At 41.8% G+C, this 24431-nt stretch overlaps 1 protein-coding gene across 2 annotated transcripts in view; it reads left to right on the top strand.

The window, feature by feature from the left end:
- Nucleotides 1-9123: 9123 nt before the first annotated feature.
- HIPK3 (homeodomain interacting protein kinase 3) overlaps nt 9124-24431 on the top strand; it is a 72578-nt gene continuing 57270 nt past the window's right edge. For both annotated transcript variants that reach the window (XM_086613312.1, XM_086613313.1), the window contains exon 1: nt 9124-9153. The gene's annotated coding sequence lies outside the window, so the exon portion shown is untranslated. The remainder of the gene's footprint in view (nt 9154-24431) is intronic.

Consider the following 24431-nt stretch of genomic DNA (forward strand, 5'->3'; position numbering starts at 1 on the left):
TCTACTCCCCATTCTGAGGATGTTGTAGAGGCCTTGATTGTTTCTGAGAGCAGCAGCTGTGTCCAGCAGGCCCTGTCAGTCCTGGAAGCAGTAACTGTGTTTCACTTCAAAGTTGCTCTAATATTGCAGCCTTTGAGCTAAATTTTGCAAAACCGTATTTTTCCAATTTTCACCAATTTCGGTTATTTTCCCACAATTATCTGGCAAGGCTCAGTCTAGCTTTGATGCTAAAGTCTCTGTCCATTTTCTCACCTGTTGTATCTTATTGCCATTCATTGTGGTGTTGAGCATGAAATGATGTCTGTGACCACGGTTTTATTTATAGATACAGATTTACCATTTTCCTTTCCACTTCTGCTCTGTCATCTTCTTTTAAACATCAGGTCATACATGTGTAGGGTTGCATTCTCTGTTTGAACAACAGAGAGTGGTAATTATATTAAAAGATGATAAAGCCAGAAAAAACAACCAGTTTCCTGTCTGCCTTCACCTCAGATCTAATTAAAATGTTACATGAGTAGACATAGTCTTCAAAAAACTGATGCTTTTTAATGATATTTTAGTGTATTTTACGCATTTGTCGTTTAACCAAAAGTCCCTGTAAGTCTTGAAACAACATGAGCTCAAAGTCTTACTAACAACAGTATGCTAAAAAAAAAAAGCAAACGAGAATATTAATAAACCTTTTCCTGTGATTAAAATGCTTATAAACTTTAAACATTACAGGCTAAAGCACCACCACCACCAATTGCACATGCAGTTAGCTTAGTAGAAATGTTACCTTATCTTCCCCTCCATTGTTTGAAGAGGGAGTGCTCAGAGGTTACAGTATTTTGTGGACCATAATGACGGTCTGCTGCTATTGTTCTTGTGATGTGATACTTTCTGCCAAGTGTCTCATTACTAGGAGGGGACGTGGTGTGTTTCACTCGGTCAAAACAATCCATTAAACTACTGCTGAAACATCACGTTTTCCTTTGGAAAAGATTTGCACTGTTACCGGGTTGGAACAGAAAAATAGAAAAAAATAAGCACAAGGTAGTTTTTTAATATTTGGAAAAATGTCATTAGAATATTTGTATCTCGGAATAAATGGATTTATAGGAAAATATGTTCTTTGCTAAAGAAGGAAATGTTTTTTCCCTTATAATGGTTTGATCTGGTTTCATAACTCATGTAATTAAAACGTGCCTTTTCTGTTGTTCATTCCAGGAGGAGAGTCTCTAATGTGGTAATTTAAATCTTTAGAAGATATTTTTAACTGGTATTTCATTAATGATGTCTCATGGGGGGAAAATCAGGAAGACTTTAAGATATCCGCTTTTAAAAAGCAGGAAAACATATGGGTAAGTTCCTGATGTATTAAACTATTAAGGAGGGCGTAGGTGAACATTTGCAAACCATGTGCAAATTGACTCGGGTAAAACTGCTTCTTAGGAAGGATTTGTGCCACAGACAGATTAGTAACAGGACCTTGCACCAGTGCAACAATAGGATTTTTTTCTTTGGTTTGTTTAGTGTTTTTAATGTGGTTGGACTGTAGCTGCTGATAGCAAAGCCCTGGCTCAGACCTCAAGTGCTTTCACGGTGCGGTTGGAGGGAACCAGGTGATGAGGTCTTTTTCCGCGTAATTCTAACATGGGCTTGGATGCGATTCAGTGCCTGCCAGAGTTAAACTAGACTTCACTCCTCTGTGCTGTGGTTTGTGGGGGAGAGTGATATATTCTCCATCAAGATAAAACAACTGATGAGAAAACATCAGCCTAAACGAGGAGACACTTAATCAGACTATTTACTTCAAAAGGTTTGAAATATGTCCCAAAAGCACAACCCTAGAAATTTTTATGCAAGTAAATAGTTTTCCTGGAGTCAGTAGACCTGCTAATAAGCAACTACTCACTTGAGTAAGGCAGGAATATGTTTTAATTCTGTAATTTGACTGTCCACTTATATTTAATGACGTTTATTTGTAGAAATGATGCATTTTGGAAAGTGAGGTCAGATGGAACATTTGTGGTGTTCATCTGTCTGCAACCCTTGATCTTGCAATGTATCAGTCACTAAAAAAAGATCTGATTACTCAACTGTAAAAATTAAATGGTTTGTAATATTAGTGGATGGTACCCTATGAAGTGTTGAGTGCAGACATGATGCTCATTTCAAAACAACAGTAAAAAATACAATATTTTCTATTGAAGATTTTAAAAATTAACACTATATCATTGGAATTTAGGTTTGAAATAAGTTTTTTATTTTAAAAACTCATTTTTCTCTTCCATAGAAAAAGTGTTTCAATGTGTTTTTAACTTTTTATGTTAAGTAAAAATAAGTAAGTGTTATAATTCTTATTTTTCACTGATTGCCTTGGATTATATCTTTCTCAGATGATATCAGCTTTGTTGTGTAGTATTCTGATATTTTAAAATGTTGTATTTGTCCACTCTAAGTGCCTCAAAAATGGAACCATATCTGATATTTGTACACATTTAACATTTGTTAATTCTAACAATCACTTTGAATTATTTTCCTGCTGGAGAGAAGAAAAATGTGAATATTAAATATGCTTAATATGAAAGACACTCAGACACCACATAGACTAATAACTACATGAAAGGAGCTAGTTAGAAAGACTCTTGCAAGAAAATTTATGGTGTCAAGCTACAAATTTACATTATCATGATACAATTCATGACATACACCCTTTCTTTGTAGATCTCCTAAGATGTATGCATGAGGAATGGTCTACTTCTGTGGCTCTTAAAAAAAGGAAAACCAGGCTGAAAATGAAAATATAGACTGAAAAATACAATATCATGATACATTATAATTTACATGATCCAGTAAAGACATTTAAACTACCTTGTAGAATATTGCATTACTCTAACTCTTTATGGTCCTCTGTATATGAACAAGAAACTTAAATTAGTCTGAATAAACAGAGCAGGTCTCTCAGCAACCTGATGTAGTTGAAGATGTCCCTGCTCATTGCAGGGGTGTTGGACTAGATGATGTTTAAAGGTCCCTTCCAAACCAAACCATTCTATGGTTCTATGCTAAGAACTTAGACACAGTGATGAAGCATCTGTCAAATCTACACCTATTGATGTAATACAAGCACAAGCAGAGAAATAAGCATGTCACAGTATCCTTGAACAAAATATCCGACAACTGGCAGGGTGACATTTTTTTTTTTAAATATAGTTGTCCCAGTTGGTTGTTTCAACATCTGTGGCAGTTAAAAGAACAATAAGGTTGAAAACAAACAATTATTAAAAAAAAATAAAAAAAAAAGCTCCGCAAATCCTAAATTGAAGTAGTAATTATTTATGTAATTTCAAGCTAAACCCTTGGTATTTTTCCACTTCCGTGTATTTTCTGGCTGCTTGACACATATATGTCACTTTTCTATCGTGTAGTCGTACTGCCTTTCTGTATGATGTGAAAAAAAGGGGATTAGTGTTTTAGTTTGGATGAGGTGTGCATTTCTGAAGAAATCCTCTTGTTAATTCTATTTTACCGTGCTTTGGTTGCATCACAGGGCAACCTTGGAATGAGCAAACTGTATTCTTTTTTGGTGAAACTAAACCAGAAGGTGTGGTTCAACTGTTAGTGGATGTTAGTATGTGTTTAGTATGGATAGCAGGTCCTCAGCACCAACTCTTCAAATCCGCTTCTGTTGGGTTGCATCAGAGGTTTCCTGCAGTTTGGTTTAATTTTTCAATGAAGAAACACACCCTAACAATTCTTCCAGGCTGTTTTTTTTCTTTGATGAGCACTTCCAACTTTTTTGGAAAGCTGTAAGTCCTTGCAGAAAATTGGTTGTTCATTATTTTTCTTAAGGAAAGCATTCCTTACAAAGCAAGACGAGGCAGTTAATCTCAAATAGACTACAGCCAGCTTTCATCTACTTGATAACCAAAAAGATTTTAAAGATTCTTTCTTCATTTCCTAGGAGTTACTATTTCAGTCACCCTGTCATTATCTTTGTGCACAAGGCAAGTTGTTTGCAGATTTTAAATCTTATGGAGGAGCCAGGCTGTTTAACTTGCAAGTTTAATAGCAAGCAATAAACAAAATGCCTTTCCCCTCCTCCACTGTTTTTTTCTTTTTTTTTTCAGTCCTTAATTAAAGCTTTTTTGGTAAAGACAGTAGTGTTTTGATGCAAGAAAAATGAAGTGGAAATAAAAGCTGAAATTTGTGTTTGAATATCCCTGCTTATTTTGGCGACTGACTTAAATAATGTAAACTGCTTAAAAAAACCTGTGTGATTTTTTTTTTCTAATTGAGGAAATACAGTGCTTCTCAACTGAACTTCCAGTTGTTGCAAAAAGAGCAAAGTGTATGTTTGCTTTAAATTTGAAAGTAATTTTCCATTTACGCCCAGCAACAGAAGGTTGGATTTTGGATATGTCTAGCGAACAAATCTACGGGGAGGAGATCTGTGGAACTTTGAACTATGTTCATCTGAATATGATGATAATCAGTGGAAAGAATAAATTTAATTTTTTGTGTTTTAAAAAAGTGCTTTTTATCAGTTTAGCTCTGATCCCTTCACAGCTTTCAGCAGAAATTTTAAGAGTTTTTAATTCAAATGCATCACACTGAATATGAGTTTCTTATAATACAAGTCATACTTCAGTGACAGTTACATCAGTCAAAAAACTAGTTTAGATAAGGAATTGTGAGGATAGAAAAATAGTTAATTTTGTCCAGCTTTATCTCTGTTTTAGGAGGATAGATATTGTAAACATAAAATATTTCAGCCAATGTGAAAAGCAGTAAAGTACTACTATCATTTGAAATCCTACTGTGAATTAATTCCCTGCTTAACTCTAGGAGAAATAGGAAAGACTGCCAGAAAGACTAAAAACTATGGCGTTAAAGTTTTAAAAAAAACAACAAAAACAAAACTGAAATGGAACCTTCCCCTATTCCACCTTCCTTGTGTTGATCTGTGTTTGCTGCTCATACTCTTCAGGTTAGGTGACTACAGCCTGGATACCTTCAGTGGTCACAACAACGCGTTGCCAGCCAGCACGCTTCTAAGTTGTTTGGATTTCATAATTTCTACCCATAAAACTAAACTGAAGTCTGCGCAGCTCCACCTACTAGCTGATAAGGAAGAACTCTGCCGTCCTCTTTGTGTTACCTCTGACATTCTTCGAGCGTCTTCTGAGATAATGCAACTCACCCAAGAGAAAACTTTCCAGCTGGGCAAGTTAAATCTGCTAAATGGGAGGTTCAGCGCCAGTGGAGCGTTGTCACTCAGAGAATTTAACTGGATGTGTGGAGAGCAGATCAAGAAAACTGTAAGAGATGAGTTCTTTCCCTTTTCATAGCGGTGAACTTTGAGTGTGGCTTGCTGTTTCATGCAATTGCACCCTCTGTTATTAGAGGCTGAGTGAAGGGCCTGGTGGATGGAATTACAGCCCTATGGTGCTGCCTTCTCCTGTCCTTATCTTTGTGGTTTTGCTCCTCCAGGCAGCTCTAATAGCACAGCCTTGCTCAGGACTCGAGTGCGTTCAAGAATTAAGAGTCCAGCTGATACAAACAACTCATAAGCTGATACAAACAACTTGTCCTGGCCGTAAAAAAGTGATACAGCTTATAGCAGTTTGATGAGTAAAACAAATTGTTCTAGCCAAAGTATTTTCTGTCTGTGTCTACGCTTGGGATTTTGATAATAAAAATAGCACAGGATGTCATTGGTAGGTGTGCTGCCAAAAGCTTCTAGCCTGTGTTTGTCCTCAGATCGTCTCTTTTTGCTGCGTAGTAGATCCATGTCTATTGGAAATACCACCTTCTGTAACTTCTGTTTCTTCTTTCTACTCTGCGCACTCGTACCTAACTGCTGCTTATCCTCTGCAAGGCTATAGAAACAAGGAGGAACAAAGAGCCTATGGAGGTGTGTGTTTCAACGCTGGAGTTCGTAAATGAATCTAAATGGCATGGGCCTCCTTCCACTGAGTTAAACTTAAGTACTTTGAAACAAAACACTCCTCTCCAAATGGTATCAGTAGTCCACATTACTTAGGGGTGTAACAGGAGTTTCCGTATTAACCCCTCAGTCACCTACTAGCACAAAAGTACCTGCCAAGAGAAAATTAGGACAAGGAAATGCTTACTGTTTTTCAGATGACAAAAAAGACTTGTGAGGGCTTCTCAGACAGAGTCATATTTAACCTCTGATAGAAGCGTTCATCAGAGTGTTTAAGACTCACTGATACATCTTATGTAGTCTGACTGCATGTTGTGGGTGGTTAAAAACCCTGCTGAGGCCAAAGTGAGCCTTGGGAGTAGCTGAGGGAGGGAGGAGAGTCAGTGCTTCAGCTGGCATGGCGCTAGCCGGGCCCTTCGTGCCCTTTGGGCCCTTTTGTCCCAAGTACGATGAAATTTGCGCTGAACACAAGGCAGCTTTTAATCGAAACAGCTCCCAAGTAAGGACAAAGAACGGATCTTCAGAGACATGCTATGTTCCGCAAAAGCAACTGAAGGAGTTTCAAAGAGATTTGGGAGTTGGGCTACACGCAGATGATACTCCTGTTGCAGGCTGAGTGGAAGTCTAGCTTTAGCTAACAAACAAAAACTGGAACGTGAGGACAAAACTGACAGTGGTGACATGCTTATTTAGCAAACATGGCCAACTCAAAACTCCAGAGACAGTCCAGTGTAACGAGAGAGGTTAATCACCCCAAAATCACCCCCTTCTTTTCTAAATCTAAATTAAAGTCTAATTCTGAAAGTTGGTGAAAACTGTGTAAATGTATCAGTGGAGCATGGGATTCATAATTTTGTCTGTCTTTGGAGGATCAGTATCATTCGAGTTTACAACCATAGTTTATTTGGTTATCAAACGATAAGAAGTGGCATGGTGAAAAATAAGAAAATACCTAGAAATGGTTTCTAAAAAACAGCTGTAAAAAATATGTCAAAACTAGTTAGTATCTGAGGAGGAGGAGGTGGTTTTTTTTCAGTAGATCACAAGTGTTTAATTTGGGGCGACCGATTTACATTTGCAGATGAAATAATATACTTATGGATTGAATCAGCATATACTTAATGCTTTATTTCGTTAAGTCATTTTAGAGTTTGCATAGTTAAGTAATCAACAAGAATGTTGATCAACATTTAAATTCCTTTAAAATAGATTATATGTTAATAAAACATGTATCCGAATAATTCTGTAGGACGTTGTTTTTTAGGAGACGTGTGAAGAGAAGCTTGATTAATATTTATAAAATTAGTAAGCAGAAGATGCAATGAGCACCTCTTGAGAGCTTTAATTTCCTAACATTGACACTCACCTATTTTTCCCCACCCCTAAATCATATATCTTCTTACTTACAAGACTGAGTATTGGTAGTGTTACGGTAGTAACTCCAATGGTAGGTTTTTGTACTTCCGTACAATAATTCTGTCTTCTCCAATTAATTAATTCAAATCCTGACTTAGCATCCTAACAATTTTTATTACAAGGATTAGACCTAAATAAAGGTTAAAATCAAGCAGACGTGTTGAAAACTCTGGAACGAGTAGTGAGAGAAAAATAGGAGAGTACATGTAGTTGTGCAAGTAAATAAAGAAATTGGTGGTTATTTTTGGCAAGAAGTGGCTAAGCACGTGATGTCCAGTTGTAGCTGTAGCCAAGGATTTATCTTGAGGCTAACTACTTTACAGGCAAACAGTAATTTCTTTTTCGCCCCACATCAGCTGAATGCTATTTAGGGCCAAGAATTCAGCCGTTTGCAGAAGCTGACCAGTCCTACAAGCGACCACGAATATTTAAGCGATGTATAGTATTAGGGGCACGTTGTTACTGAGGGCGCATCCTGTTGTTTTGTCAGGAGTTGAGCAAGGCGAAATGCTGGCCTGTAATGCGGGGCACAAAACGGTCATTACCTTTGTTCTGTCCTGTTACTTGTATAGCAAGTGGTGTGTTTGACGGGATCTGGCTAACGCGGCAGGGACCACTCGTCAGGGCAAGATGGCAGACCGGCTCTAGGAGGTTGGTGCTTCACAGTTATTTTTCAGGGCTGGGTGGGGGAGTCTCTTCATCTTATAACAGAAGAGCACGCATTTAAACGAATTTGGAGTTCACTTGTTCATTCTTGTGTTGTCATCTTCTAAGCTGCAAGTCTTAAGTCTTTTCCCTGACGCTAATTTCCTCATCGTGCACGTTAGGTATCTGTGAATGTTATGGGAGTTGGCAGCTAACGAGATGGGGAAGAAGAGCTCGCCGTTTGGTGCGTGATGATTAGGGTTGCCGTCACTGGAGGACTATTAGGGCCTTTGCAGGTGCTCCTCGGGAAGCTCTCAGAAAGCGCGAGGTTGCCTTTCTCCGGGTAGTGACAGACCGGGTTAGCGGTGGGAGCACCTCAAGCTGGCCTCACGCGGCTTCCCGGGCGGACCGGTCAAGATGCAGGAGGTCCTGCCTCGGCGCCGCCGCTAACCTGCTGCTCGGGGAGACGATGGCCACGCACCTGCCTCGCCTCATCGGTGCGACGGGGCAGGATAAGCGTCAGGTTTTGTTCGTGCGCTTGGAGGCTGCGAGAGGGCGCGGGGCGGCCGCCGGCTCGCCGCGCTCGGGGAGGCGGCGGCGCGGGGCGGCTCCCGGCTGCGGCGGGCGGCGCGCGGCGGGGCCGGGCGGGGGCGCTGCCGCCGAGGCGCGGGGCCGGGCCGGGCGGTGGAGCGAGCGGGCGGGCGGCGGGAGGGCCCCGCAGGCTGGACGCGGGGCCGGGGCACGCCGGAGCGGGGCCTCGGTGCGGCGCGGCCCGCAGGCCACCTCCGCAGCGCTCGGAGGGGCCTCGTCCCGCCGCTCCGGGGCGATGGGCGGCGGCAGGCGCCGCTAGGCCGCCGCGGGCAGGGCAGAGGCGGGAGGAGGCGGAGGCGGAGGAGGCGGCGGCCGGGGGCGGGCTGGGTCCCTCCCCGGGAAGATGAGGCGGAGGCCCGGGCTACCGAGCGGGCTGAGCTGGGGCTCTTCCCTCCCAGCCGCCAGGACAAGATGGCAGCGGCCGAGGCGGCGGCGGCAGCAGGACCGGCGGGGGTGAGGGGCTGAGCCCGGCCGGAGCGGCGCTTCCCCGTGGCGCTCCCGGACATGCCCAGGGCGGCGGCGGCAGATCCAGCTCGGACGCCAGCGCGGCCCGATCCGTGAAGGTGAGCGGCCGGGAGAGGAGCGGGGCCGTCCTCGGCGGGCGAAGAGGGGCGCTTTCGCCGGCGGCTTTCGCCTCCTTCCCGTGGGGTGCGCCGGGCCAAGGGACCGGGGGCTGGCCTTACCCCCCTGCCCGGCGGCTGCTGCCCGCCGCGGTGCGCCGCTGCCCTTGCTGGAGCCCAGCCACGGGGAACGGGTGGCGCCGCTTCCCCTCCCCGTCGCCCTCGACGGCGCCTGCTCCGCCGCGTCCCTGAAGTTTCCCCCTTCCCCGGAGCGGGGAAGCGCTCGCCCCGAGCCTGCCGGAGCGGCCGCGGCTGCCAAGCGAGGCCGCCGCCGCCCGGCGGGGGAGGCGTGGCCGCCCGCCTCGCCTGTTACCGGCCGCGGGGCGGTGGCGGGGCCGGGCGGACCCCGGTGGTGCCCCGCTGCCCTCCCGGGCTCTCCGCGGCCGCCGCCTCCTTCCATGGTGCGCTCGGGCCGCCCGGCCGGCGGCGGCCACTTCTCCCGCGCCGCGCCGGGGGTCCCGCGGGTGGCGCCCGGGCGCGGCGGCGGCTTTTCCCGTTACGGGTCCTGCTCTCGGCTGCCTCTGCCTCGGTGGCTCCTCGTAGCCCCGGCGGGACCCGACCCTGGCCCGTCGCCCTGACCCCCGAGAAGAGACCAGCGGGACCCCCTCCCCTGCGCTGTGGGGGAAGTTGGTGCTGGGGCGAGAGGAGCGAAGGGTACTGAGGGCCGGAATAAATAAAAACAACTGAAAAGGAAGTTGACGCTTTCAAATGTGGTCAGTTCCCAAGAACTAGCTCTGTGTAAAAAAAAAAAAAAAAAAAAAAAAAGGCTTATTACTGGTGGCTTTACTGTAATGATTGCAGCAAGAATTGTGCTGGGTTTGTTCTGGTGCTTGATTCATCTTGGTGTCGATTATAAAACTGGCGGATGCGTTTGCGTGTGTTTAACGCTGTGGGAAATAGTGATTTTTTAAATTTTTTTTTTTATATTTACACGAAGCCTTCCATTGTCAGTACTGTGTGCTTACGTATATATAAATATCCTTCTTTTGAGGCTGTAGTTTTGTTGCTGACTGTTGCGTCTGACTTAAAATGTCAGTGCCAAAAACTGCGATGGTTTCCTTTTTCGTGAACTTGGTAAGTTGTTTTGAGACTCCCAGGCTTGCAATCCCAGAAATTATGTGGTGCTCTGATGTTTTTGTATCTTCCTGCTTGCGTATAACCTTGTTTATTTCGGTTACTTGAGTGTCTTTAAGTTGTGGGAAAATGTGTTATTGATATGAGAGATAATTATATGAAGTAAAGCTGCAGTTGTTGATAACAATGCATATTTATGTGATTATTTCCCCCCCAGTGTTACTTCCCATTACATCATTTGCAAAAAGTTTATGTTCTGATATCACATGAAGTGGAAAAGCTTGGCTGGAGTCTGAGGACTTTCTGACATAACAATGTTTCTGTAACAGAGTTAATTTGCTAAATGTTTCTATAAGCCAATTTTAAAATTCACACAGTAACTGTCTAATAAGCGTGGCAGCCAGCAAAGAGATTAATTAAGCATCTGGAAAATAGGTCAAGACTGTATTACGGGGTGGTATGGTGAGATCACAAATAAATAGAGCAAAGTGTTAACATGGACTTACTGGGAGAAAACTGATACTGATATAACAGCGGTGACTGCTTTATCTGTGCTGCTGCGAGCCATTTATGGTAACGCACGGTGAGGTGGTGTTTATAATCATGGAAAACGGGAATTAGAGTTTTTGTTTAATGCACTTATTACTGGGGTCTTCCGTCGTAGTGCGAGTTCTGCTGCTTGCTCAGGGTGTGGCATTTGTTGGGCTTGTAAATTATTTTTTCACAGACATGTTTGGCTAAGTGCTCTAATTCAGGTCGCGGTGGTGGTGCGTGGCTCTCCGGGTTTGAGGATGCTTTGTAATCAGAGAGATTCCATCAGCTGGAATAAAGTTTCATTAAAAAATTGCTCAGCAAGCTGCCCCTGACCTGGGGTCTCTGCTTCTGCCTGTGATTTTTCTTTGTTTGAGGTTTTTTGTGTTTGCATGTTTCCTCCCTCCTATCTTTCGAACAGCTGCTTACAGAAACAGGGAAATGAGAGTGGCTCCTGCATAACGAGATGCCAGAGACAAAGACAGGGTGTGGGAAGCGAGAGTGAGCTTTCAACTCATTTTACAGAAGTTGACACAACTGATAGAAATATTAGAATTTGTGTGTGCTGTTTTTCTTGTTGTGTGCTTCAATTTACAGCAGTTGCTTCAAAGCAAATGCTGTTTTGGAGGAGATTTTTCAAAAAGCATCTGTTGAATTGATTGCATCCGTTAAAGGAGGTGGGAGGCTGAGCAGCATTTCTAGAGGCAGAGCGTTAGCTTACCAGCTCCTGGGTAGAACAGAATTAACTACACTTCATTCTCGTGAAAATCCCAACCTAAACACGTAGGAATAGCAGGCTGTGCTTCCCCAAGCTGATGTATTTAGGGATGTACCTCTCTGTACTATTTTAAAGGATTGCACTCTTCCTGTTTCTAGAATAGTTTTCTTTTTAACAGTGTATGTTCGCTCTTTTCTATTTTCCATTCTGCCAGTTTGCTGATTATAGCGACAAAGATCCTTTTGCCAGAACGGTGCATTTGGAAACAGGAATTTTGTAGTTGGTTTTCTTGTGTGTGTGTGTAGGGAGACGGGGAGAAAAGTGTTGGTAATAGGCACAACACTGTCATTTGAGGCCGATCATGTATTTTAGAGGAATGTTAAATACAGAAGGAAAAGTTCTCCTAGTTGAGCTAAATTTCGCTGTTGCAGCATAAGGTACTGTGGCACACGGCTGCTGTGCACGCACAGAATAGTTCCTGTAGGCAGCATTGCTTTCCGCACAGAACTTTGTGGAAAAAAGCAGAGAGCATCAATGCTTTTTAAAGCCTTAGCTTCACTGAATTTATAATTATTTCATGCCATACGCAGAAGCGTTACAGCTGCGGTGAGCTGCTCCACTGACTAACTGGCGTAGGAATCGGGTAGAGCAGGCCTGAGGCTCAACTGGAGCGAGGCAAGAAGAAACATGCAAATAGGATGTCCTCGCGGTGATACCAGCACGCCCCAGTAACACATTCACCGTTGAATTTTGTAAAATAATATCCACCTTTCATACCTCAGAAAAGCTTTTTTGTACCTTTTTGTATTTTCTGAGTTTCTTCAATTCCCTGATGATGATATAGTGCAGGAGAATTTCAGAAGCCTTGGTGTAGGATTACTTTGATGAAGAAAACATCCTTAGCACTTCTTTATTGAAACTATGGAACTTCTGCAGATGGGTTATGTAACATCAGAGCTAGTCAAATACTTATTTTCAGCTGGTCTAACTGTTAAATTTTCTTGCCTTTGAAAATAAGGGAAGTAAGAGTTGAGCTTGATGCTGGGAAACTTTTTCTAAGTTAGTGGCTCTGTTCCTAAGTCACTGAAATACTATTTTTATTATTCAGGTCTCTTGACTGAAAATCGGAGATGGAGTGGAAAATATGTGTTACTTTGAATCCAGGTTGTGGAAGAAAATCTCATTCTTTGGGTGAAGTATGAGAGAGATTCCCAGGTATCTGAAAATGTATTTCAGAACTCTGGTTGTGCTGTGCGTGAAACTGAATATGAGGAAAGTAGCAAGGATGAGCACTGAGCATATTAGAGATGGCTGTTGAGTGTGCAGTCACCTTAAATAACAATGTTAACTATATTTAAGGCAACTTTCAATTGCTAGTGCTATAAAATGGGTTAGTAATGGGTTACCTTTTCTGACTTGTGCAGGCAGTGAACACCTTCCGTTTGACCTGAAATAACCGATAATGAAGCGTAAAGCCTGGAAAATCCTGTTACCTGTTCTTGGCTTCCCCCCACCTCCCTCTGTAGACCATTTTAACTTAGAGGCTCTATCTCTTTTACTGATTTCTAGAGAAATTGGGGGTCTGTTTCTCTTCAGGGGCACTGACTTCTGAGTGACAGATGAGCGGAGGAACAACATGTAATTGTGAAAGTGGGTTTTGGTTTGTGACTTTGTTTAATAGCATAGTATTTCCTACGGGGTAGGTCTTTTTTTTACCCACCTCCCCCCCCTTAACTCCTCAGTTGTTTTATTTCAATATAGTGAATGTTGGGAAAGATGGTGAGAATTGGTGTGGGTCTTGTTTTTAGGTACAGGCTGGCAATAATCCTTGTACAGTTTTGTAGTATTTTTTCATGTTATGTCACTTTTTCTTTTCATGTAGTGTCTCAGTATTCCACTTCAATTTTAAGAGTGGGTAACTTTCTGACAAAATGGAGTTGATCTCTAGCTTAGCGATTTTGCTTGAAAATGGAAGAAGAGCCAAATAAATAACTGGAGTGGTTTTTTTTTAAGCAAGTCAATTTAAGTACTTTAGTTCTGATTCTTTTCTTATTCAGTGACTTAGAATCAGTTTAATTTCAAAATATCTCTGTGTATGTTATTAACTTACATATTTAACAGTCCCAACATCATGTATACTTTTTGTACAGTCTTTTTTCACCTGTGTTTTCAGGAAAAATTAAAAAATATTTCTTTTTGGAAGTAAGACCTCTTCTCCAGCCCTGTTGTGCCCTACAGTGTTTGGGTATAACAGAATGAAGCCTAGAAAAATACTAAGTTCCAAAACACAGCAATGAAATAAGACCCAGTGAAATATCCAAAGACAAAACAGATAAGAAATATTTTCATATATTTTTAGTATGATCAAAGCTACAGCAACTGTCTTAACATTAAAAAAATAATTGGATTCTTATGTACAGAGAGTTGTTATTATGTTACGAGTGACACTCCCATCAAAAAACCTATTTTTAAAATCAATAATCTTAAACTCGTGTGACTCTCTCCATTCTTCCTAGAATAATTTAACAGTTCTAAAAACTGTTTTAGTGCTTTTTAAAGCATGTTACAAATTAAACATGATTAATGCTCTTCATGTAAAAAGTCAGCTATTGTCAAAGGAAAATCCCTTCATATTTGTATAAACATTACTTGCTGAATATGTACGGCACCACGGTAACTACCTGTTCAGAATAAGTGGTGGAAAATTTAGGGACAAGAAAGCTCAGGTCCTAATACACGTGCAGAGTCCCATTAACATCTTGGTTAGAAGAGGAGGGAGATGTGGGTCAGAGATCCTTAGGGCCACTTTGCACGCCTGTCTGTAAGCGTTTCTTACCATTGCCTGCACTGGAGGCTGTGCTCCTGTAGGTTCCTGCTCTGTATTGTCCTGCAGCTGGTTTTGTGTGACCGGGACATTTAACTTCCAAGGCATGAGACTGGCAGGAACTTAAATTACTGGGTGAGACAAGATTTTTATCACAAAGCTGGGGCTTGGCTGTTGCCTTGCCTTGGGGCAAGTGGCGTCCAGTACCGGAGAAAACTTGCTTTGGGTTGTTTTAGGAGTTTTACTTGACTCTTGGGTAGAAGGTGAACCCTGAGATGGAAGTGGGTCTCCTCACCTTGTGCTCACCTTGTCTTGAAGCGTGATAAAGTGAGAGAGCAAACCTGGTCCCTGGGCAGGAAAACTGGCAGTAGAACAACTTCAGCAGGGATTGCGATAACTGGTGCAGCTGTGCTTTGTGTGGGGCTGGAGTGTCTTCATTGCGAAGATGTTTGCTGCTTTTGTTAGTGTGACTGCATCCCTCCAGGCCTGCTCCATAGGGTCTTGGATGTGTGCTGACATCTGAGTCTGGCCCCGATCCTGCTGGTGTAGACTGAAACAAGTGCCTGCCCATGGAAAGGAGCTGGCATAGGCTCAAGGTCTGAAGGAGAAGGTTGTCATACAGGTGCAAAAGCGCAGGGAGAAAACAAACTTCAGCACTGATGGTGGATAAAAAGTTTATTATAAGGGAAGCAAAGAAACTTTTTTTTTCACTGTCAATTTAAGCTCCCTCTGGAAGATAAGACTAACTGCTAGCATCAGGTATTCAGAAAAAATTATCATATGCACAATTTCACCTGAAACCTTAGTAATTACTTTTACAAAGTAATTTACTTTTTCATATGTAGGTACAAAAACATGTTTCTTCTCTCATGTTTCCACAGTGTCTGTTGTTTTGATCCTTTGTCAGTATTTACAAAAAATGATGTGTTAACCTTTACCTTATTCCAGTAGTTTGAGTAAAATGTACTCACTTTTTTTGCCCTCTTCCATGTGGTGCAGGTTTTGCCTGTGTTGGTACACAACAATTGGTGGAACTTCCACCATTTCCAGAAGGCTTTTTATTTGTTTCTTGTAAGATGTCAGTCTGCTTTTTTGACTGAAAAGCTATTAATGTGCATCATTGCCTTGTAAACCTCTTCCTTTCTATGTTTTCCTAGAAACTTTGGTCATCTGCTACTTCCTGCCCTTTTTGTTTCAGTTATTCTGTTTTCTTTTTTTAATTGTTAGAATCGCTTGTTTGTCTACAATCTGTACTAGTTGAGTTTTTTCCACAGCTTGTTTTTGAAGATTTAAACTATTTTATAGGGGTAGAGGAGATCCTTACAAGATCTTTATTTTTCAACACTTGAATCTATTTTATATGGGAATTTTGGTGTTTGGGATCTTACTTGTAAAGCCCTTCAGAAGGAACAGGCTCTTTTTCCTAAAAGAAGAAAGATGCTCTTTGTTGCCTCTTTCCTTATCTATTAATATCAACTTATTTTATGATTCAAAGAAATTAATTGGTATTCAGCCTAGTAGGAATGGATTGCTTTCATGAGATTCTAAAGAGTTTTAAAATACCTTTCTTTATGGCTTTTACAATGGTGCTATGGGCTAACTTCTTCCTTTGACCGTGTCAGCTCTGAGCCCTGCAAGAGGAGTTCGTGGGAGTTTTTCCAAGAAATATTTTGGAGCTCTTTGTGACAAGTGCTCTATGAGACTGAATGGGGTTTGTCAAACTTTGTTGAAGAGATGTCTAAACATTATTTTAAAGATTAAAACGAGGGAATGCTAAAAGTTTATTTATGCTACAAATGGAAAGATTATTCAACATGGAAGGGAACACAACAGAGGAAAAACTGACGCATGTTTATCAGTATTATATCTAGCTGGTGGGTCATATGCTGCAAGTAATCTTGCGTTGTTTTTGTGTACCTTTCTATATAGTTAAATCAATAAGTCCCACTGCATAGGGCAGAGGGAAGAATTTCTTGCATTGGTGGCTTTGGGAAACATTGTAATATAGGTTATTAAAGTTATTGATTTGTTGAGAGGCAAAAGGCTGAGCCCTCTGTGAGGAGAATATGCATTTCTAATGTACTTATTTTTGCCCGTAGGAAATGCTGCTTCCTCTGCGTCTTAGAGAAGTGGTAAACACCTATTTTTCCTCTGTTCTTTCTTTATTGTTCTACCTATGCCATGTCTAGTTTATACAGCTGTTCTCAGTAAGCAACCAATGCTGTCTTTATGATGATGTTGCTTACAATGAAAGAGAAATGCCTGTTATATAAAAGCAAAATATTAAAACCACTTTTAAGTAAGGAGTTTATATTCTGAAAAAAAAATCAGGACTTTGAAGAGTTTTTGTTCTGTGTGTGTATATACAGAAAAAACCTTTCAAACATATACTTACAGGGGATACGTGTATATATATATGTTTGTGTGTGTATACATGTTTGTGTGTGTATACCTCAGTCAGTATATGTTTCAAAGTTGTTACTGGGTGTAGCTGAAGTGACTGACCTGAAAACTGTAGCAGAAAAAGATGAATCAAGAGCAGTGTGTTGCATTAGATGTCTTCAATCTGACTTAATTGTAAAAGAATTAAACAAAAAAACAGACCAAGGTCCTTATTTACTGTAATATTTTTGTTGCAGAAGGAATTATGTATGATCTAGGAATGCTGTCTTGGCAACTCAGTAGCTGCTTGATCGCTAAGTTCTTGTCAGTCCTGTTGGAAGTGATGTCTGATTTTTCAGGTATTTGAGGAGAATTTTAATTCAAATGTTACTGCTGGAATATGTAGGAAACTTTTATACACCTTCTAAACTGTACCCTCTTGGTACAGTAGATCCTGATTTGCAAATGTTTGCATCCCATGTCAGACTTGATGAGCTTGACAAGTTACTTGTGCGTGCGCTGTCGCAAAATTAATGTGCAAGTCCTGGAGGGAGAACAGTAATTTTGTGCTGCTGTACTGATGCATGCTTTGTCCAGCTGAAAATCTTTTAAAAAGAGGGAGAAGGACAATTTTAAATGAACGTCCTCCACATTGAGTAGTTTAGAGAACTTGATGAACTTTATGTAAGCAGGGCCCCTTGATGGGCATGCAGATGTTCTGGCATACCAGCCATTCTGTGAAGGTGAAGTAGCAATGAGGACAGTAGCCATCTAGACTTACATTCTTACAGGAGCTGCGTTTGATATTGTCTAGAGATATTCTGAAATGAAACTTCTAAATAAGTTTCTTAGCCACATTGTTCCACTTCTAATTTTAACAAAAGCCCAGCAGACTAAGAATGCAAAAATTAAGCAATGAAGTAAAAATAAAATAGCTGGGAGTAAGAAAGAAAAGACACATTTGTTTAGAAAGTGTTTGTGTGGTGTTTTTTTTTTGTTGTTGTTGTTTTTTAAAAAAGTGACATTTGAAGAGATAATTTACCAACAGGTAGTTTGAGCTAAACCCCTCCATTAAATTTTATTTCTGCTTTAGGTAAGGTGGCAAAATCTTTTGGAAATACTTACAGCAATGGAAAAAAATGTGGCTTTATGGCCTACCTCTCCATTTACTTTGATCCCTCTTACTGCACTGATGAGTGACAGACAATAGCAGTAGTTTGGATACATCCTTCAGCACCATAATTTTGTGCGGAACCTGAAGGTGTGGGATCTCCTAAGCATCACTGTTAGAGACTCTTATTTCAGTGTGCTTGCTATTTTCATGTTCAAAAAGAATTAGTCTTTTAAAAGAAGAGATTAGGCTGGTGAAGCTCCGGATGGTTGAAATGTGCTGTTGTGTTGATGGTGGCACATTCTGATTTGGAGCGTGCTCTCTTTCAGGGCTGGTCGCCAATGCTGCACTGCTTGTGCTTTCTTTGCAGTTCCATAACAGCTTCTTGCCCAGCAGAAAAATAAATGCTTGAAGCATTGTTCCGTTTGTCTTTTTAGCTATGTTGCAGTCATATTGCCATCACAAGATTTAGCTTTTGATATTTGTGGAAAATATGAATATAGCGATTGTACTCTTCAGTACTGCTACTGGTATAAATGACCCTGTTGAGTCGTAGGAGTTCACTCTGGTATTTATGTAAAATATGTTTGTGTTCAGTGTGTGGTGTCAGTTCTCTTTCCAAGTATTGAGACAATGGTGCAATTAAGACTAGTACTCACCGCACTTAAATTAATTGTATTTCAGTTTCTGCTATCAGTGCAACATTGGTAGCGTCCAATTAAAATATCTCAAATGTTGCACAAATCTAAAGTCAGCTCTGTAACCTTTTCTTAGGCGGGTAGTAACTACATTTTACAACTGCAAAATTGGATCATTTTATCATTTGCCTCCCACTAAGACTCTCTCCAAGCTTGGAACCAACCTCTGGCCTTCCAGTCCTCACCCTTTGCACTGATCCGTGCAGGACTGAGGCTTTGTGCCAGCAAAGGCTACCATCGGCTCAGCCTAATTTGTTAATGTATGATGGGCCAAAATTCCTGACCTCTGAAATATCTCGGGTGTTTTAATCAAAGATCATAATCATTGCTTCTGTTGTCTAAATTGGGTTGTTGCCTCTAGAGCTGGATGTTGGCTCCTTTGGTGAGCTAGCACCGGAGCTGCCTTTGCATCTCGCTGTCCTCTGTTGAGGCGCGTGTGTGCGCCTGTGCGGTTCGTGTCCAGTATTTTCTCCATGGTTATACAAGGAAACGGTTCATATTACTTGAAACACCCCGGTGCTTTCTCCTTTGCTGCTCTCCCTCCCTTCCATGAGTCACAGATCTGTCGCAGAGCTGGTTTCGAGGTGGCTGAGGGGGTGAGATTCTCTGCGCTTCTTTCCCTCCAACTCTTTGTACTTTCTGTAGATGCGTTTTCCTTTATAAATGGCAAGAAGCCTCACTTGCTAGTGCTTTGTTATGAATCGTACAGCTGGAGTAAGGGAATTCCTCAGGGTGAACAGTTCATGGGTATGACAGTGCTCACATCAGTACAACTTGTTCAGCTACATATCCAAAATAAACAATAACATAGAGGTGTTGCTACTGCCAGTAATAAGGGAGAGAGAGGGCAAGTAATTCAGCTTTGTATTTGCTGAATAACTTGAAAAGTTGGATGGCACCTAATATACAAAGGACTTTTTTTTTTTTTTTTAACTGGGAAAAATGACCCTTGTTATCCTTACGGTGTTTTCGAAGTGATACGTAATGTCAATAAAACACTGTGTAAGTGCTCCTGCTCCAATTGTGCATTTGCTGGAAGTTACTGAGCTTTTAGAAAGCCTCTGTTCATGCCCAGCTGTGCTGGGAGAAGGGTGCGAGTGTGTTGGAACCAGGTCTCACCAACCGAGGCTTGAAAGTAGTTGGAAAACAAGTTTTCTTGAGTTAAATTGTAACTATGGTGTTAGGTGTCTGCTGGTGGCTGGGCTTTGCCTGCCAGGGATTTTCCTACACAGGGAAATGTTACTACACAGTGATTGTGCTTCTTGGGGCAGTTAAAAGGGACTGTTTATTTTGCAGAAAAGTTAAAAGTTTGGTGTGGCAATTTCTCTTCTGCTCCACTGGAGTGGTCTTACTAAATAGTTACTCTGCTACATGCCTCCCTTACTCTGTCATGAGGAAATGTCAATTTATAGTTAATTATTAATGGTGGTCAGGCCTGGAACAGCCTGTGCTTCTCGAGGTTGTTAGTCTGACAAATTGGTGTTGTTTATGAATGCCTAGAACTGCTTGAGAAGGCTGGAGACATAATTTTAAGAATCTAGTCAAGAGCCTTGTTACAGTTAGGTGAATGTTAGCAAGATGTTACCGGGGTGCTCGTTTCACTGAGCAACGCCTGTAGGGTTCTCTACACAGTTTCTATAGAGAGAAGCTTGACTGGGGGGGGAGGCAAACTGTGAAGTGCCTCCTGTTTATTGTCATTACTTTGTGAATGAACAATGAATTTACTTATTTAAAATGTGTTTACTTCATCAATTTTTTCACACTTTCTTCAGAAGCACAGATTCACGGTCTTAACTCTGAAAATTCATGTTTTGTATAATTTAGTGTTTAATAAACCAAGTGTAGACTTCCCAGTTCTCTCTGCTTCAAGCTTAGAGCCAAGAACACTTGTTTCCTTCAAAGGGAACCTATTTAGAAGTAATAATAGTTGGTAGGTGTCTCAAGACAGGCTTTCTTTTCCACATCCCCTGCAGTATTCACTAGCAGCATCTGGCATGTGAGGTAGGATGCAGGAACCTCAGTATTGGAGCAAAGCAAGCTGGAGAACTCCAGAGCCAACTTCTGATTGTGTGTGCCATTGCCTGTGAGCATTCATTGTGCTGGAGTGAAATTACGATGGTCATCTTGCACTTGGGGAAGGAGAAGACAACTTTAAAACTGTGTGTAGGGAGAATTGATAGAATTCTCTGAGACTAAGATGGAAAATGGAGTCTGAAGCTACTTGAGTAGCTGGAGGCTGCCTGTGGTAGATCACCTGGGGATTTGACTTTCAGTCCATCTTCTGATGGTTTTGTTTACTCTGCTTTGGTTTGCATCCTGCCGTGGTCTTTTAGTGCACACATTTGGTTTTTATTTTAAATTACATTTAATTGGAAGATGTGTGCCAGCTGCTCATGAGTGTTCAGGCTCAAGTAACTTCCCTGAAGTGAGCACAGAATGAAGTTTTTCCTTCCTTTAGCATCTCTATTTTGCTTTACACATCCCTCTCTTATTGTTCTGCTGGACTTGTTAATGTAGATAAAGTCTGACAAGCTTCAGTTTGTACGAGTAGTCTTGATAAGAAATGTGCAGAAAGATGTATAAGCTCAGTAAAATGATTTGTGACAAGAGGGGGTAAAGAAAGATCCACTCTGTGGTAGGTGAAAATGTGCAGTATATTATTTTCTTTTACCAGAAGACCTGCTTAAAAAATAAAACCACCAAAAATCCCCTGCATCGCAGGAATTCTACTCTTTTCAGTGTAGCTATCCATAGGATTATATTATAACTTGAATCCACCAAAATAGTAACCTCCTCCTCCAAAAAAAAAACCAACCCCCAAACAGACAACAAAAAACCCTAGCAAAAAAACCCACAAAAAACAACCCACCACCACTCCAACCATTAAAAAAAACCCCAAGCCAACAAAAAAGCGCCCCCAGCATGGCAGTGCTGTTATAGTAGAGGACGTTGTGGTATTTTCCCTTTCTCTTCATTTGTTGTGCAGCTCTCCTGTCTGAGTGTGGGGTTGGGTTTTCATCTGGCGGGGGGGGAATCGATTCTACTGATGAATGTAGCTTCTCAAAGCAAAGAGCTCCAGTGCCTGGTTGTATTGGATAGTTACGTGCTGTTCTAGTGTATTTTGTTGCATATATGTTAATGTGTAGTAAAGAGTGTGCTTCTGTCGGAAATGTCTTCTGAGCACTGTGTATGAGTGCACAGCAGAGGTCTTTAGCCTCAGATGTAGGATGCTGAAGGATTTTGATGTGCCCATTTCTTGGAAATGCCTGTTCGTTGTTGATATGAAGATACTGTAGCAGCTTCAAACGAGATTGCATATTGAAGTATATGTTTAAAAAAAAGACAAAATAATGAGGGTAAAGGAAAGTGTTTAGAGGAAGGTAAGAAATTAGATGTTCATACAAGAACTGGAAGACCATTTTTGCTTTTCTGGAGTAAAATTGGGCTTTTTTAGTTCAGTCTGTCATGATTGGGTCAAAAGTGGTTCTCCTAGGGTATGTAGTCTCTTTCGTTTAGTGCATTTTTCTTTCCTTTTTTTTTTTTTTGAGTTGCTAAAATTGTTCTCATAGTAACTCAATAAACACATCTAACCTGGAAACAGAGCTGTTACTGTGAACAGAGTTCAGGGCCATGGAGTTAAGCCTGTAAGAAAGACACAAACTCCAAAAGGTGATAGCCTAGTTTTTCTTATCCAACTGAAATTAATGTTAAAGGGAAAGCTGGGACTATGTGCTTCCAGTCCTTCTGGACTGGTTAGAATAGCATGAGCTATAGAAAATGAAAACGTTTTTGAATACTAGTGGTCCCAACAGCCTTGGGTAAGGATTTGAGTGGTCCTCTGGCCACTAGAGGACTGTCCTCCCCCCATTCTCCTCCTCACTAGGTTGTTGTCTTGTCTTCAGAAAATCTTATTTGCAGTATAGATTTATCACTGCTTTTTCAAAGTAATTGTCTTGATTTCACTGTGTCAGCTTTGGCAATATGCTTACACGGGCAAATACCTTCTCCAGAAGTTAAACCAAGCAAGACGTTCCCTGTTTGGGTTCAGCAGATCCAGGGCAAATGGACCCACTAGGGTTGCTGTGGCTTAGGAAGCCTCTTGCCTGTGGGTCAGGCATCCAGGCCCCTTCTCTTTGGGCAGCGCAGCTTTGGCTGCTTGTACTGGACCTGTTTCTGTGCAGGATCTTAGTGGTGCAGCTGTACTTCTGGGTCTACTCAGCATTGAGGTTTGTCTCCGAGTCGCAGAGGTGATGCTGGGCGTCTGAACTCTCTTTTGAGCAAACTGTGGGATAACACAGTAACGTTATCTTGAAAAGAGGGACAGTTTCTTTACTTTGGAAGTGTAAAAGTGTTTTGAGGTTGAGTGTTTTACTTCTCTCATGCACACGCATGTGAAAGAGGTGTAAGTGGGGTTTTTGGTGAAAAAGCAAATGGAGTTTTTTAGCAGGAACCTTGAAAAGATTTTAAGAAAAAAAAATACTATTTTGAGACTTTAGTGTCTTTGCAGTAGATGTGGCAGATGTGGTGTTTGAGTTGTCCCAGAAGAACCAGAGAAATGGTAGGCTATTGACAGAAGGTTTGGCTTAGCCTGAGCTGTGCAGGTGGCACTGGAAGCTCCAAGTAGGCTTGGATGTGTGCATACTCTAGGGCGGTCGATAAGGGTTGATTTTGGAGCTTAAGTAATGTGATCAGGATAAGTGATTAATTTAAATATAATTATTACAGGAAAGAGGTTAAGTCCCGTAGTCAATAATATGCTTATGCTGTGCAGCAGGCGCTTAGTAGTGGGGTTTGTTGTTTAGGAGCGAATTCAAGAACTTGGAGAATTCTTGCCTATGTTTTGAGGTTAAGAGTTAGTCTTAAATCCTTGGTGTGTAGCAGCAGGTCAGTGCCAGTCCCGTAACGTTTGGTGGTGAGAGAGCCCACCTGCTGGTGGTCTCCAGCTTTCTACATCGTCTGGCTCTGGGCAGAAAGCTTCGGAAAGGAAAGGACTTCAATGTTTTCCCCTACTGCTGGGGCAAATACCATTATAGGATGCTAAACTGAGATGGTGGTATGATTATTTTAATCACTCTTAAGATGTTTAAATGTTAATTTACATAAATCAAATCACAGCTTCAGCAATAATTATGCCATGCGTTTGGTTCGGTTTTGTTTGTTCGGAGTCATTGCGACATCTGGCTCAAGTTTTGCATGGCTCATCTGCAATTTAAATACCTATTGCTGGAATCTTCATGTGCTTGGTATGAAAAAGTGATTTGATTGAAGTATTATTGATATCGAATTTGACTCTGAGAGCCGATTGACTGGTGTAAGCAATAACTTCTCTGAAACCTTGTAGTCATTTACACTGGGGTCCATCCAGTGACTTTTTCTTAGTGTTTAGTATTATGTGACATAAAAGTTTAAGGCTGGTGTTTGCCAGGTCTGGAAGGGTCAGCAAGGTCAGTGCGGACATGAGAGCTGGAAGGTGCAGCATCGGAGAGAAGCAAAGTCTATGCAATTTGAAGTGGAATTGAGATTCCTCGTCCTACGTGTGGACCAGTACTGCTGCTGTTGTCCTCCTCCCTCCAATGCTCCGCTCTGTGCCTAGGAAGGGGAGGTACAGCATGGAGTGTGACTCTGGATGGTTTTGTGGCCCTGCTTTCTGTAGAGGTAGCGTCCTGAGTCGGGGACCAATGGGGGGAAGGCAGCGGGGACTGATCCTGCGCCATCACGCGGGCTCTGCAGAACGGAGCTGCTGTGCTCGGGGGCTTCCTGGATTGGCAAACTGCTTCCTCTTGTGCAAAATTGTTCTTCGTTACTGATTTCGGAGGTGCGAGTGCCCTTTCTGAGAGGCTGTGCAGATGTAGCCTTTCAAAAGTGGGATGGCCTTGAGGAAGG

The sequence above is a fragment of the Tauraco erythrolophus genome, chromosome 6 (genome assembly GCF_009769465.1).
Source record: "Tauraco erythrolophus isolate bTauEry1 chromosome 6, bTauEry1.pri, whole genome shotgun sequence".
Taxonomy (NCBI): Eukaryota; Metazoa; Chordata; class Aves; order Musophagiformes; family Musophagidae; genus Tauraco; species Tauraco erythrolophus.